At 36.4% G+C, this 15,065-nt stretch overlaps 1 long non-coding RNA gene across 2 annotated transcripts in view; it reads right to left on the reverse strand.

The window, feature by feature from the left end:
* LOC141370771 (uncharacterized) overlaps window positions 1-15,065 on the reverse strand; it is a 163,369-nt gene that overhangs the window by 118,896 nt on the left and 29,408 nt on the right. The window contains exons 3-4 of one of the 2 annotated variants that reach the window (XR_012375105.1): window positions 14,748-14,902; window positions 6,963-7,153 (exon numbers count right to left, since the gene is read on the reverse strand). This is a non-coding gene — a long non-coding RNA (uncharacterized lncRNA). Of the gene's footprint in view, window positions 1-6,962; window positions 7,154-14,747; window positions 14,903-15,065 lie in introns of those variants that run through there. The other variant, XR_012375104.1, reaches the window with a different exon arrangement.

Below are 15,065 nucleotides of genomic sequence, written 5' to 3' on the forward strand. Positions count from 1 at the left end.
AAAAGTGAAATCTTGCCATTTGCTATGATTTGGATGGAAGTAGAGGGTATTAAGTGAAGGGAAATAAGTCAACCAGAGAAAGATAATTATCACATGATCTCACTGATATGTGGAATTTAAGAAACAAAACAGATGATCATAGGGGAAGAGAGGAAAAGATGAAACAAGACAAAATCAGAGAGGGAGACAAACCATAAAAGACTCTTAATCACAGGAAACAAACTGATAGTTGCTGGAGGGGAGGGAGGTGGGGAGATGGTGATAGACATTAAGGAGGGCACATGATGTAATGAGCACTGGGTATTATATAAGACTGATGAATCACTGACCTCTACCTCAGAAACCAATAATACATTATATGTTAATTAATTTAAATTTGTTTAAATTATATGTTAATAAATTAAAATTTTTAAAAATGAAAAAAGAGAAATAAAAAAACTGAGCCACTATATTATGCCATACACAAGAATTAACTCAAAATGGATTAAAGATATGAATGTAAGACCAGAAACCATAGAACTCCTAGAAGAAAATATAGTTAATAAGCTCCTTGACATCATATTTTTTTTGGATATGACCCCAAAAGCAATGTCATCAAAAGCAAAAAATGAACAAATGAGACTACATCAAACTAAAAAGCTTCTGAAAAGTGAAGGAAACCATCAACAAAATAAAAAGGCAGCCCACTAAATGGGAGAAAATACTTGCAAACTGTATATCTAATAAGGGGTTAATAACCTATATATATATATACATATATATATAGGATCTATTCAGATCCTCTGCACATTTTTAAATTATGACAATCTAATTTAAAAATGTGCAGAGGATCTGAATAGACATTTTTCCAAACAAGATATACAGATAGCCCATGGGCACATGAAAAGATGCTCAACATCAGGGGAATGCAAATCAAAATCACAGTAAGATGTCACCTCACACCCTTCAGAATGGCTATTATCAAAAAGACAAGAAACAACTAGTGCTGGCACGGATGTGGAAAAAAGGGAACTCTTGTGCACTGTTGAAGAGAATGTAAATTGATGCAGCCACTATGGAAAAACAGTTTGGAGGTTCCTCAAAAAAACTAAAAAATAGAACTACCATATGATCTAGCAATTTCACTTCTAGGTATTTATCTGAAGAAAATGAAAACACTAATTCAAAAAAATATATGCACCCTCATGTTCATTACAGCACAATAGAAAAGATATGGAAACAAAGTGTCCATCAGTGGATGAATGGACATACACATACATAATAACATACTATTTAGCCATAAAAATGAAATCTTACCATTTGCAACAAAATGGATGGACCTTGAGGGCATTATGCTAAGTGAAATAAGTCAGAAAAAGACAAGTGCTGTATGTTTTCATTTGTATGTGTAAACTAAAAAGAAAAGAAATGAATAAATGAAACAAAATTCGCAGATGCAGAAAACAGACGGGTGGTTGCCAGAAGGAAGAGTTTTGTGAGGTGAGAAAAATGGGAGAAGGGGGTCAAGAGGTACAAACTTCTGGTCATTAAAAAAGAGTAAGTAATGAGGATGTAATGTACACCATGGTGACTATAGTCAATAATATTGTATTGTGGTTTTGATTTGTATTTCACAAGTCAGGAAACAACAGATGTTGGCGGGGATGCGGAGAAAGGGGAACCCTCCTACACTGTTGGTGGGAATGAAAGCTGGTGCAGCCACTCTGGAAAACGGTATGGAGGTTCCTCAAACAGTTGAAAATAGAGCTACCCTATGACCCAGCAATTGCACTACTGGGTATTTACCCCAAAGACACAGATGTAGTGAAAAGAAGGGCCATATGCACCCCAATGTTCATAGCAGCAATGTCTGCAATAGCCAAACTATGGAAACAGCTCAGATGTCCATCAACAGATGAATGGATAAAGGATATATGGTATATATATATACAATGGAATACTACTCAGCCATCAAAACAATGAAATCTTGCCATTTGCAACAATGTGGATGGAACTAGAGGGTATTATGCTAAGTGAAATATGTCAATCAGAGAAAGACAAGTATCATATGATCTCACTCAAATGTGGAATTTAATAAACAGAACAGAGGATCATAGGGGAAGAGAGGAAAAAATGAAACAAGATGAAACCAGAGAGGGAGACAAACCATAAGAGACTCTTAATCACAGGAAATAAACTGAGGGTTGATGGAGGGGGTGTGGTTGGAGGAATAGGTAACTGGATGATGGACATTGGGGAGGGCATGTGTTGTAATGAGCTCTGGGTATTATATAAGATTGATGAATCAGTGATCTCTACCTCTGAAATAAATAATACATTATATGTTAATGAATGTAAATTAAAAAAATATTGTATTGCATATTATGTAAATTTATATGGCAACAGAGGGAACTAGATTTACTGTAGTGATCACTTCACAGCATATACAAATATTGAATCATTATGTTGTATTACTGAAACTATGTTACGTATCAATTATACTTCAATTAAAAAACAAGCCATTACAAGTAGGATGCATGCTACAAATGGAGAAGTATAGTGTATTGTCTAGGATGCCAGGAAGACCTTCCTGAAAATATGGCATTTCAAATGAAGGCAAAGGAGAATTAATTGGGCAAACAGGGTAAAAGTGGGGTTTGGGACCTGGAAAGAACTGCAAGTAGAAGGAAAAGACACAAAGGTGAGGGAGGGTATTGTATCTACGAGGAACTAAAAAAAACCCAGTGTAGCTAGAGTGTAGCAATCAAGAAAAGAGTGGTATGAGATGTGGCTGCAGAGGAAGCAAAGGAAAGCAGACCAGCTGTATCTACAAGTCATGTGAACACCTTTGTGTGGGTGTCTATGGTCACAACTTTTCCTGTTTGTGTTCAGTAAGCGTTATTAATGACAAAGTCTACTACAATGTTGAAGGCAAGGTTCTAAGCCCAGAGCACCCTATCCCTGCAGAGTCTCTTCTGACTCGGTGGGCACAGTCTCACTAGTACTACTAATGCGTAGGTCCACAAAGGAACAGCAGGAAGACCTCATCTACCTCCATCACCCATGAATGCATTCTTATATGATAAGTTCTATATATTCTTGAAAAATAAAGTTTTCATTTTAGAAGAGTTTTAGATTACAGAACAGTAGCAAAAATAGAACACGATTTTCCATATGCCTCCTATATCCTTTCCCCTTTTGTTAACATCTTACATTAGTATGGTACATTTGACACAACCAATAAACCACTACTGACATATCATTATTAATTAAAGCCCATATTTTATCCTGATTTTCTTCATATTTGCCTAATATCCTTTCCATGATCCCATCCGGGATATCATACTACATTTATTCATCAGGCTTCCTCAGGCTTCTCTACAGAGTGACAGTTTCTCAGACTTCCCTCATTTTTAATGAACTTGAGTTTTGAAATGTACTGGTCATTATTTTGTAGAATGTCTCTCAATATTGGGGTTTGTCTGATGTTTTTCTCATGATTGGACTGGGGTTTAATTCATTTTGGGAAGATCACAGATGTAAAATACCATTCTCATCACATCATATCGAGGGTACATAGTATCAACATGACTTATCACTGTTGGTGTTGATCTTGACCATCTGACTAAGGTAGTATTTGCCAGGTATCTCTACTGTGAAGTTGCTCTTTTTTCCTCCTTTTCATACTGTATTCTTTGGAAAGAAGTTACTAGATATACCTACCTCCATAACAGCAAAATATCTATATAAATAATTTGGAATGCTTCTGCATAGAAAATTTGTATATTCTCTCATATTTATTTATTTATTCAATCATTCCCTAATATGGACTCATGGATGTTTATTTTATACTTTGGGTTGTAATCCAATACTGCATTATTTATTTTGTTGGTAAAATTGTTCCAGCTTTGGCCATTGGGAGCTTCTTCAATTGGCTTGTGTGTCCCTTTGACACACTCACATTGCTGTAGTATTTATTTCTTTGAGAATTCCCTTACCTTTTGGAACTACAAAACACTACAGGAGCATCTTGTATATATGCCTTGCCCCAGCTCTACTATCAGCCATTTCTCCAAGGAGCTCTGGTTCCTATTGTTGAAGAATAGTATTAGAAACCAAGATCTGGGTGTTGGGTGTGCTCATTGTTACTAGGGTGTCACTGCTTCTTAGCCCTCTTAGAGGACAGAGAAAGGACAATTGTGTGTACTGGCCCACATTACATACTTACAAATATTTCTTTATGTACCCATCTGTATTTATATGAAGCTAAACATGAGTTCATACTGATGTCATATGTCCATGAGAAACATCTTTACCAACTAGAGTACAGTGCTTATGTATACAGTTTATTTTGTTTGCTTGTTTTGCCTTTACTCTTAGTTCCCACTGTACAAAGTTAGTGATGTGAGCACTTCCCCCTACCCCAATTTTCTTTTCTCAGAGTATGCATTCCATCCTGGGACTGCCCAACCTCCCAAATGATATTTTAAAATTTACCACATTGAGGTTTACTCTGTGCTGTAGTTCTATGGGTTTTAACAAATATATAATGTCATATATTCACCATTACAGTTGCATACAGAATATTTTCCACCATAAAAAAATCCCTTGTACTTCACCTGTTCAACCCTCCCTCCTCCAAAAACCTTTGACAACAACTGATCTGTTTATCATCTCTATAGGTTTGCCTTTTCCAAAATGCCATATAAATGGAGTCATACAACATATAGCCTTTTCAGATATTTCTTTTTCTTAACAATATGCATTTATGATTCACCCATGTTTTGCATGGTTGATAGCACACTCCTTTTTATGTCTGAATAGTATTCCATTGTGTGGATGTACCATAGTTTGTTTATGCATTCACTTATTGAAGAATATATTGAATGTTCCTAGTTTTTGGCAATTATGAATAAACCTGCTTTAAACATTTGCATGCAGGCTTTTGTGCGGACATAATTTTTCAAATCAGTTTGGTAAATACTTAGAGGAGCATTATTTCTGAATCATACAATAAAATTATGTTTAGCTTTATAAACTCTAATCTTTATTATTTTCTTCTGCTTGCTTTGGGTTTAATTTACTCTTATTCTAGTTTTTTAAGGCTGAAGGCTAGGTTGTTGATTTGAGATCTTCCTTCTTTTTTAATATATTGTTTAGAATTACTGAACTCGGGCGCCTGGGTGGCTCAGTTGGTTAAGCGACTGCCTTCAGCTCAGGTCATGATCCTGGAGTCCCGGGATCGAGTCCCACATTGGGCTCCCTGCTCGGCGGGGAGTCTGCTTCTCCCTCTGACCCTCCCCCCTCTCATGTACTCTCTCTCTCTCTCTCATTCTCACTCTCTCAAAATAAATAATAAATAAATCTTTAAAAAAAAAACTTAAAAAAAATAAAAATAAAAATAAAAAGAATTACTGAACTCTACATCTGAAGCTAATGATGTTCTATATGTTGGCTAATTGAATTTAAATTTAAAAAAAATAATTAATTGTTTAAAACTAAAAATTTCCCCCTTAGCACTGCTTTTACTGAATTCCACAAATTTGGGTATGTTGATTTTTCTTCCCTCTCCCAGTTTTATTGAAATATAATTGATGTATAACACTGTATAAGTTTAAGGTACACAATGTGTTGATTTGAAACATTTATATATTGCAAAATTACTGTCACCATAGAGATAGCTAACAGCTCCCTCATGTCACATAATTACCATTTCTTTTTTGTAATGAGAAAATTAAGGCTCTCTTACCAACCTTCTAGTTTATAATACAATATTATTAAGTATAATCACCAAGCTGTACATTAGACCCCCAGAACTTACTCATCTTATAACTGGAAGTTTTACCTTTTGAGCAACATCTCCCCACTTCCCCCACCCCCCAACCACTCGTAACTGCTGTGTTTTCATTTTAATTTGTTTCAAGATATTTTCTAATTTCCCTTTGTGATTTCTTCTTCTTTGGTTACAAGTGTGTTGTTTAATTTCCACCTATTTGTGAATTATCCAGACTTCCTTCTGTTATTGATATCTATTTTCATTCTACTGTGATTGGAGAAGATACTTTGAATGGTGTTTATAACTTCAAGTTTACTGAGACTTGTTTGGTGGCATAACATATATTCTATCCTGAAGAATGTCCTATGTGCACTTGATAAGAGTGTGCATTCTTCCATTGTTTGCTTTTCTGTGTCTGTTAGGTCTAGCTATTTTATAGTGTTCAAGCCCTCTATTTACTTCTTGATCTTCTAATTGTTTTATCCATTATTGAAAATGAGGCACTGAAGTCTCCAACTATTATTACTGAACTGTCTATTTCTCTCTTCAATTCTGTCTTGCTTCATATAGTTTGGTTGGGGCTCTGTTGTTAGGTACATATATAATTGTTAAATCTCCTTGATGTATTCACCCTTTTATCAATGTATCCCATCCTTCTTCATATTTTGAAATAATTTTTTGGCTTAAAGTGTATTTGGTCTGATATTAGCATAGTCACACCAGCTCTCTTTCATTTAGAATTTGTATAGCATAAACTTTTCCATCCTTTCACTTTCAATGTATTTGTTTTTAGATCTAAAGTGGGTCTCCTACAGACAACCTATAGTTGGATCATTCTTTAAATTGATTCTACTATCTCTATGTCTTTTTTTTTTTTAAAGATTTTTTTTTTTTAATTTATTTGACAGAGAGAGACACAGCGAGAGAGGGAACACAAGCAGGGGGAGTGGGAGAGGGAGAAGCAGGCTTCCTGTGGAGCAGGAGCCCGAATGCGGGGCTCGATCTCAGGACCTGACCTGAGCCGAAGGCAGATGCTTAACGACTGAGTCATGCAGGCGCCCCCTATTATCTCTATGTCTTAATTGAAGAGTTTAATCCACTAACATTTAATGTAATTATTGATAGCTATTCTTTCTTTTTTTAAAAATTTTTTATTGTTATGTTAATCACCATACATCATTAGTTTTTGATGTAGTGTTCCATGATTCATTGTGCATAACACCCAGTGCTCTACGCAGAATGTGCCCTCTTTAATACCCATCACCAGGCTAACCCATCCCCCCAGCCTCCTCCCCTCTAGAACCCTCAGTTTGTTTTTCAGAGTCCATCATCTCTCATGGTTTGTCTCCCCCTCCGACTTACTCCCCTTCATTCTTGATAGCTATTCTTAATGGTTACCTGGTGATTACAATTAACAATTTCATTTATAAGAACTTAAAATCCAACTGAATTTCAGTAATACACAAAAACTTAGCTTCTACATAGCCCTATCACCTTTATGATGTTATTTTCACAAATTACATCTTTATGCATTGTGTGCCTACTAATATATATTTACAATTATTGTTTCATACATGTCTTTTCAATCATGTAAAAGAAGAGTTACAAGCCAAAAATATACTAATACTTACTTTACATTTATCTATATAATTACTTTAATCACATTCTTTATTTCTTCATGTGGACTTGAAGTACTGTTTAATGTCATTTCATTTCAGCAAGGACTCCCTTTAGAATCTCTTGTAGAGCAGGTCTATTAGCTCTCTCAGAGTTTATCTGTGAATGTCCTAATTACTCCATCTTTGAAGTATAGTTTGATTGGATATAGAATTCTTGGTCATCTTAGACTGCTAGGGCTACCATAACAACATACTACAGTCTGAATGGCTTAAGCAACAGAAATTTATTTTTCTCATAGTTCTGGAGGCTGGAAGCCCAAGATCCAAGTATCACGCAGAGTTGGTTTCTGTGAGGCCTCTCTCCTTGGCTTTGTAGACAGAACCTTCTCTTTGTGTCTTCACATGGCTTTTTCTCTGTGCATGCATGCCCTGAAAGAGATCTCTGGCATCTCTATCAGATTAGCCCCTCCCCATATGACCTTAATTATCCTCTCACTAAAAGTAAGCTTTTCTTTTTTATTAATGGTTGCTCTGCTTTGTTGCAAGCTTTTATTTAGATTCCAGAATCCCCCAAAAAGGTTTATCGTGACAGATTTTATTTTTTGCCACTTACTCATTGCTTTTATGGAGAGAGATGGACTTTCAGAGTTCCCTACTATGCCATTTCACTGATCTATCTCTCTTTTGCCTATCTTTAAATTGTTTCCTTATTATTGAGTCTTAAGAGTTATTTGTATATTTTGGATACAAGTCCTCTATGTGATTTGCAAATCTTTTACCAGACAATGATTTGTGTATTCATTCTTCTAACAGTCCAACTCTTGATTTCAGCTCAGGTCATGATCCCAGGGTCGTGAGAGCAAACCCCATGTCCGACTCTGTGCTTGGCATGGAGCCTGCTTGAGATTCTCTCTCTCCCTCTGCCCCTCCCCCACCACTCACATTCTCTCTCTAAAAAAATAATAAATAAATAAATAAATAAATAAATAAATAAAACTGTATCACCAAACTTAAAGTTGTGATTTTCTCATGTTTTCTTCTATAAGCTTTACAGTTTTGCATTTCACATTTAGATCTATAATCTGCTTTGAATTAATTTTTGTGAAGGGTGTAAAGTCTGTGTCTACATTAATTTTTTTGCATATGGATATCTAGTTGTACAAGCAATATTTATTGAAAAGACTATTATTTCTCCATTGAATTGTTTTTGTACCTTTGTCAATAATCAGTTGACTATATTTGTGATATTCTATTTCTGGGTTCGCTATTCTGTTTCAGCAAGTTATGTGTCTATTATTTTGCCAATGCCATCCTGCTTGATTACTGTAGCTTTATAGTAAGTATTGAAATATGGCGGTGTGAGTGCTCCAATTTTATTCTTCTTTTTCAGTTTTGTGTTGGTTATTATATGTTCAGATCTGTATCTTTGACCTTAATTATCTTTTTTAAACACATCATAACAGAACAGCTGCCAGGCATGGTGAACTTTAAAGTATGTACTATTAGGTAAATGTGTTTGAGAAAAAGGAATAGATATGTTCCAAGGATCCCTTGTTATACAATCATAAAAAAAAAAAAAGAACAGTGTGTTGAAAATACACAAGGAAGGGCTGAAAATTTATGAGGATTACTACTCTACACCACTGGAAAATGTACAGTTATTAACACTATGATCCTAGATCCTCAAGTTGCATACACAATTATTGGTCAAAAGATTTATTAGTTTAAGGTCTGAATCTGTGAATCTACTCATTATCACCAAAACCATTTATAACACCTTGATCTAATTTTACTAGAATTAACATATAAAATCTTCCAAATAAGCCTATTCTTTAAAAATAGAATAAGAGTGTTAGGATCTTTATCTAAAAGTAATGTCTGTGACAAAAAGCACATAAGAGACAGTCTATCATAGTCCATACTAATTTTTCCAGTGAAGAAATTTTAAAGTGAATTTATTGCTAAGATGAACAAATGCCCTATACTTGTTCCTGATGTCTCTGGAAAGCTTGAGTAAATCTGAGAAAAAGAGCCAACATGACAGATTTCTTAAGCTTAAGGGGCAATTCAAGGTTGCCACAGAATTAATGTTCCTAATTCCAAATTAGTCGAAGCACTCAGAATGGTGGATTTTCAAACAAGCAAGAAAGCTCAGGAAATTTTATTTTTATCACCATTTAAAAAGAAACATAATGCTCATTTCTTCCCTTGAGTAATATAAATTTTAGTGTCTTCTCTTTAGTATTGTTTCAGAATCCTCAGGAAATATTAAATGTTAGAACTAAAACAATATGATATTAAAATAATCAGTGGGGATTCCACTTGAAATAGCTTGGTCTCTACGTAAGGAAAACAATCTATCCAATATCTTCCTCAGAAGATAATATGGCAAAGTAGCATTGTATGGTCAATTACCTAACATCTCATTTCATTTTTCCTGCAAAACACAGGAATTCTTTGTTATAGGTTCTATAATGAGATAACTTTTTTCTTTTGGATGCTATTAAAATTCCCTTTGTGTTTTTTAATTTGAAAGGACCAGTGTTAATGTTGGTGGTCTCTAAATTAAGATTGCATTTATTTTAAAATGTATTTGCAAGTGGAAAGAGTCATTCTTCAATTTTGCTTAAAAAAGTTAGATATATCGGGGCGCCTGGGTGGCTCAGTTGGTTAAGTGACTGCCTTCGGCTCAGGTCATGATCCTGGAGTCCTGGGATCGAGTCCCACATCGGGTTCCCTGCTCAGCAGGGAGTCTGCTTCTCTCTCTGACCCTCTTCCCTCTCGTGCTCTCTATCTCTCATTCTCTCTCTCTCAAATAAATAAATAAAATCTTTAAAAAAAAGATATATCTTTTCTTTAATATGTACTCATATAAAACTCATTTTGAAAATGGCATATTGTGACTTGTAAATAATAAATATTGGCTTGCCTTACCCCTCTTGACACTATGTGTAAGTCAACATGAGTTTTACTTTATCCTCTTAACAGTTGAGTGATGACATTTTAGCAGAGGTTCTTTTATTTATTCACTTTATACATTCACTGATAATAACTTTAAGGCTACGAAAAAAACTGCTGCTTCTCACTAATGGTAACAAGGGTAGAAAGGGCTTATGTGTCAAGATGTTGAATGGATATTAACATAATACGGCCAAATTTCACTTGGCACCACAAATTATGTCACAGTCTTATTAAGGCTCAAATTTTACTTCCTAGTTGCTTCTTACTGATGATAATAGCATCTCTGATTCCTTCCAAAGTATCCCTTAAATATTCCTATGATGCCTTGCTTGCCCTAAACTTCCACCATATTTGTTCTACTGGGCTACAAACAACAACAACAACAACAACAACAACAACAAAACTCTCTTACAGTTCCATCTAGCAAAGCAATTCTTTGCTGATGACTACTGCTGCTCTATTGAGAACTGGTGGGAACTTAACACAATCACATGCTATTCCTCTGCATGTCATAGTCCCTCCTGCAGCCTTGCCAGGCACAGCGGTTCTCCAAAGGCAACCACACTTAGCTCTCAAGATGCCCAAACTGCATTGTTGTCCATAGCTGGGGTGGGCAGATGGCTCCCTCAGATTTCTAACTTTGACTGCCATACCAAAGACATTTGGGACCCAGTGGGCTAAAGATTCTAATGAAACAACCCTTTTGGTTTCTACTTAGAGCCATTCAGTTGTTTTTTTTTCCCCCTGGGACTCAGAAACATGTTCAGGGGGCTAGACCCAAAACAGATTGGGTAATAATCACTGAACTGTACTCAGAATCCTTATTCTACCAGCAGAAAATATGGCCAAATCTAAACCTGAGAATCTACTACGCTTAATTAGAGAGAAGCATTAATAAATTATTTTTTCTTACTAAATATACAGGGGAATAATATTTGAACCAAATATTGATGATATTTGAACTGAAATGTACAGAGAGATAATATTTGAATTTTAAATTACTTTATTTTTCATTCAACAATTCTTTGTTATTCCTTCAGCTTTTTCATCATTAAAATGACATCATGGACTTCTAGTTTCCAGTCCAACATATAAGCAGCACAGAAGTCACCACTCACTCCTGACAAGTAAAAGCTGAACAAATTGAAAAACCAAAAACTCTTATGACTGTCAGAGAAGTGAGGTCATGAGGCAAATCACTGTTCCCCCAAATTGGAGAGACACACAGATGAATACAAAGAATTATAACTTACCAGAGCAGAAACTTCAGGGGGAGCCAGGGCCAAGGTAGGAAAGCCTAAAATGTCACTGATGAATTTCTGGAAGCTCAGTGTGGACAAGTCTGATAGTTTAAAACTCCAGGAAGACCCACTCATAGAAGAGCTCCCATACTTTGGTGTTTAAACTCCTGGAGGTCTACCCAGTTCTCATAGTGAATATCAGAGAAAAATACATTCATGATTCCAGCAGGGAGAGAGGAAAGGGAATCATTTTTAAATATGCCAGAGCATTCTGTTCTTAGCAAGGCCCATCCCCAAGAGAAACTATTTTAGCAGAGCATGAACTATTGGAATTTCATCAGACACTAACTGACTTGGAGGAAAGGAAATACCCAACTTCAGCCCACTGGTCCCACCTAAAGAGGAAGTGGGAGAACTGAGAAGCATTTGTGAAGCCCACAGTCCAGAGGTGCAATCTTCACTAAAAGATTGAGATGTAATTAGGGTGCCTGGCTGGCTCAGTCAGTAGAGCATATGGCTCTTGAGCTCAGAGTTGTAAATTCCAATCCCATGTTGGGTGTAGAGATTACTTAAAATAAATAAATAAATAAAAATAAAATCTAAAAAAAAAAAAAAAGGATTACGACCTAATCATAGGACTATAGAATATTTCCTACACCCCCCATAACTTACTATCATATTCCTAAAGACCTACTTAAAGCAGTTAATTTCACCTAGTATGTCTCAGTCCATTGAGGCTACAATATATATATTTTTTTTAGTAGCTTATAAACTGGGTAGGTTACAAACCACAAAAAAATTATTTCTCACAGTTCTGGAGGCTGGATAGTTCAAGATCAAGGCACCTTGTAGGTGCCTACTTCCTGGTTCATAGACAGTCGTTTTCTAGATGTGTCTTCAAATGGCAGAAGAGGCAAGGGAGCTCTCTGGGGTCTCTTTTATAAGTGTTCTAGTCTCCTTTGTAAGGGTTCCACCCTCATGAACTAATCACCTTCCAAGCCCTACTGCTAAATATCACCCCACTGGGGATTAGGTTTCAACATTTTGGGGGGAATTTTGAATTTGGGGAGGATACAAATATTCAGTCTATAGCAGAGTACATCATGAATGGCTAACAGGGAAAACATCACAAGGCATACTAAAAGGCAAAAAACACAGTTCAAAAAGAAAAAGAAAGCATCAGAACCAGACTCTGATGTGGCAAGGATAATGGAATAATCTGACAAGGAATTTAAAACAATTACAATTAGTATGTCCAGGGTTCTACATGTAAAGTAGACACATGCAAGAACAAATTGGTGATGTAAGCAAAGAGATGAAAGTTCTAAGAAAGAATCAAAAGAAATGCTAGAGGTAAAAAAAAACATTGTAATATAAGACATTGAGTGAGGTCCTGAAGAGTCCTGAGTGAAATAAAGACACAGCTGAGAAATGGATAGCCAAGCTTGAAGATATCACAATAGAAACTTCCAAAAATGAAAGGAAAAGAGAAAAACAATACTGAAAAAAACCAGAACAGTCTATCTAAGACCTGTGGGACAATTATTGTGACATAATAGAAAAGATATGTATATTGGTCTCTGCCTTTAGTTCCTGGTACAGAGATCCTAAAAAACCTTGTAATTTACTAAGTGATAAGAATATTAGGAGCATCTTTTCTTCTAATATTTGGTCTTTGACCCCAGTCAATAACACAAAGCTCCTAAATTCCCTGGAATTTCTGGGTGACAGGAGTGTCTTTTGTTCTAATGAGGTGGCTCTTGGTGGGCTCTTGGATAGCTTTAGGATGAGAGTTGTTCAGCAGAAAGGAATAAGGAAATTCCAACATGCCCCTTTCCTCCAGGAAGGAGTGAGGTACTGGAGACTGAGTTACTGACTGAGCATACCTATATGATGAAGGCTCCATAAAACCCTCCAAAGTACAGAGAGCTTCCAGGTTGGTGAATACATCCATGTGCCAGGAGGGTGGTGCACCCAACTCCACAGGGACAGAAGTTCCTGCACTCAGTACTCTTCAGGACCTCACCCATATCTCTTCATGTGGCTATTCATCTGTACTCTTTTTTATATCCTTTATTATATAACCGCCATATAAGTAACTGTTTCTGTGAGTTCAGTGAGCTGTCCTACCAAAGACTGAACCCAAGGCATGGGGCATAGAAACCTCCAATTTATAGCTGGTTGGTCAGAGGAAAAGATGACAAGCTAGGACTTGCAAATGACACCTAAGGTGGGAAGGGCAGTGTTCTGAGACCAAGACTTTAACCTGTGGGGTCTACACTAACTCCAGATGGTGTCAAAATTGAATTGAACTGTAGGAGACCCAGTTGGAGTTGGTTGTGTGTGTGCGTGCATGTGTGTGTGTGTGTGTAGGCGTGGCGGGGGGGTGGGGAAGGCCACATGTCTGTTTTTAGAAGTGAAGTGCGGTAGTAGTGTGAGAATAAAGAAAAACCAGGGATTGTTTTGTCCTAGACAACTACTAAAGGCGTAACATACATATAATGGGAATATCAGAAGGAAGGAAGGAAGGAAGGAAGGAAGGAAAAAGAAAAAGAAAGAAAGAAAGAAAGAAAAGAAAGAAAAGAAAGAAAAGAAAGAAAGAAAGAAAGAAAGAAAGAAAGGAAAGAAAAGGAAAGGAAAGGAAAGGAAAGAAAAGAAAAAGGAAAGAGGAAGAGAGAGCGGGAGAAGAAAAAAGGAAAAGGAAGGAAAAGAAAAAATATGTGAGGTACTAATGACAGAATTTTCCCCACATTAATACCAGACACCAAACTATAGATCCAGAAAGCTCAGGGAACACTAAGCAGGAAAAGTGCAAAAAAACCCTACAAAAACAAACTATACCTAAGCATAGAAAAAAACTGTAGAAAATCAAAGATAAAGACAAAATCTTGAAAGAAGTCAGAGTTAAAAAAACACCTTACCAATAAAGGAGCAAAGATAAGAATCACACCCAAATTCTCAGAAACCATGCAAGCAAGAATGCAGTGTGGAATGACATTAGCAAAATGGTCAAATAAGATATGGCTCACTTGTAAGCCCCCAACAACAATTTGGTCTCCATCAAATAGGAAAAAAAACTTCTTTGTGGGAGCTGCAGGATCCATCACCATACACCAAAGGACCTGGGAGGAGTATCACCAACCCCATTTCTTCAGTAGCAGACATACTGACCTTAGTCTTGGCTATGGCCCCTCCAGTGGTCCATAAACCAGCTCCAGTCCCTCTTGGCTGTGGTCTGGAAGCCCGTTAAGAACACTGTCTTTGACAATCACCTGCAGAGCCTTTATGAAAGTCCAGGAGTCTAGAAGAGAAGTTCTAGCACACTGCTGGAAAAAAAAATACAAGTTAGACACAATGGAGAGAGTAAGAAAAAGTGACTTTACTCATATCACCCTTCATCTGAGGTGGCACAGCTCAGTGTCAAGAGAGAACTAATCGGCATATGATTTCTCCTGCAGGGAAAGTGAATGTGTGTGACTGTGTGGGATG

This window comes from Callorhinus ursinus, unplaced genomic scaffold (genome assembly GCF_003265705.2).
Source record: "Callorhinus ursinus isolate GAN/ISIS: 27379988/994484 unplaced genomic scaffold, GSC_fseal_2.0 scaffold44, whole genome shotgun sequence".
Lineage (NCBI taxonomy): Eukaryota > Metazoa > Chordata > Mammalia > Carnivora > Otariidae > Callorhinus > Callorhinus ursinus.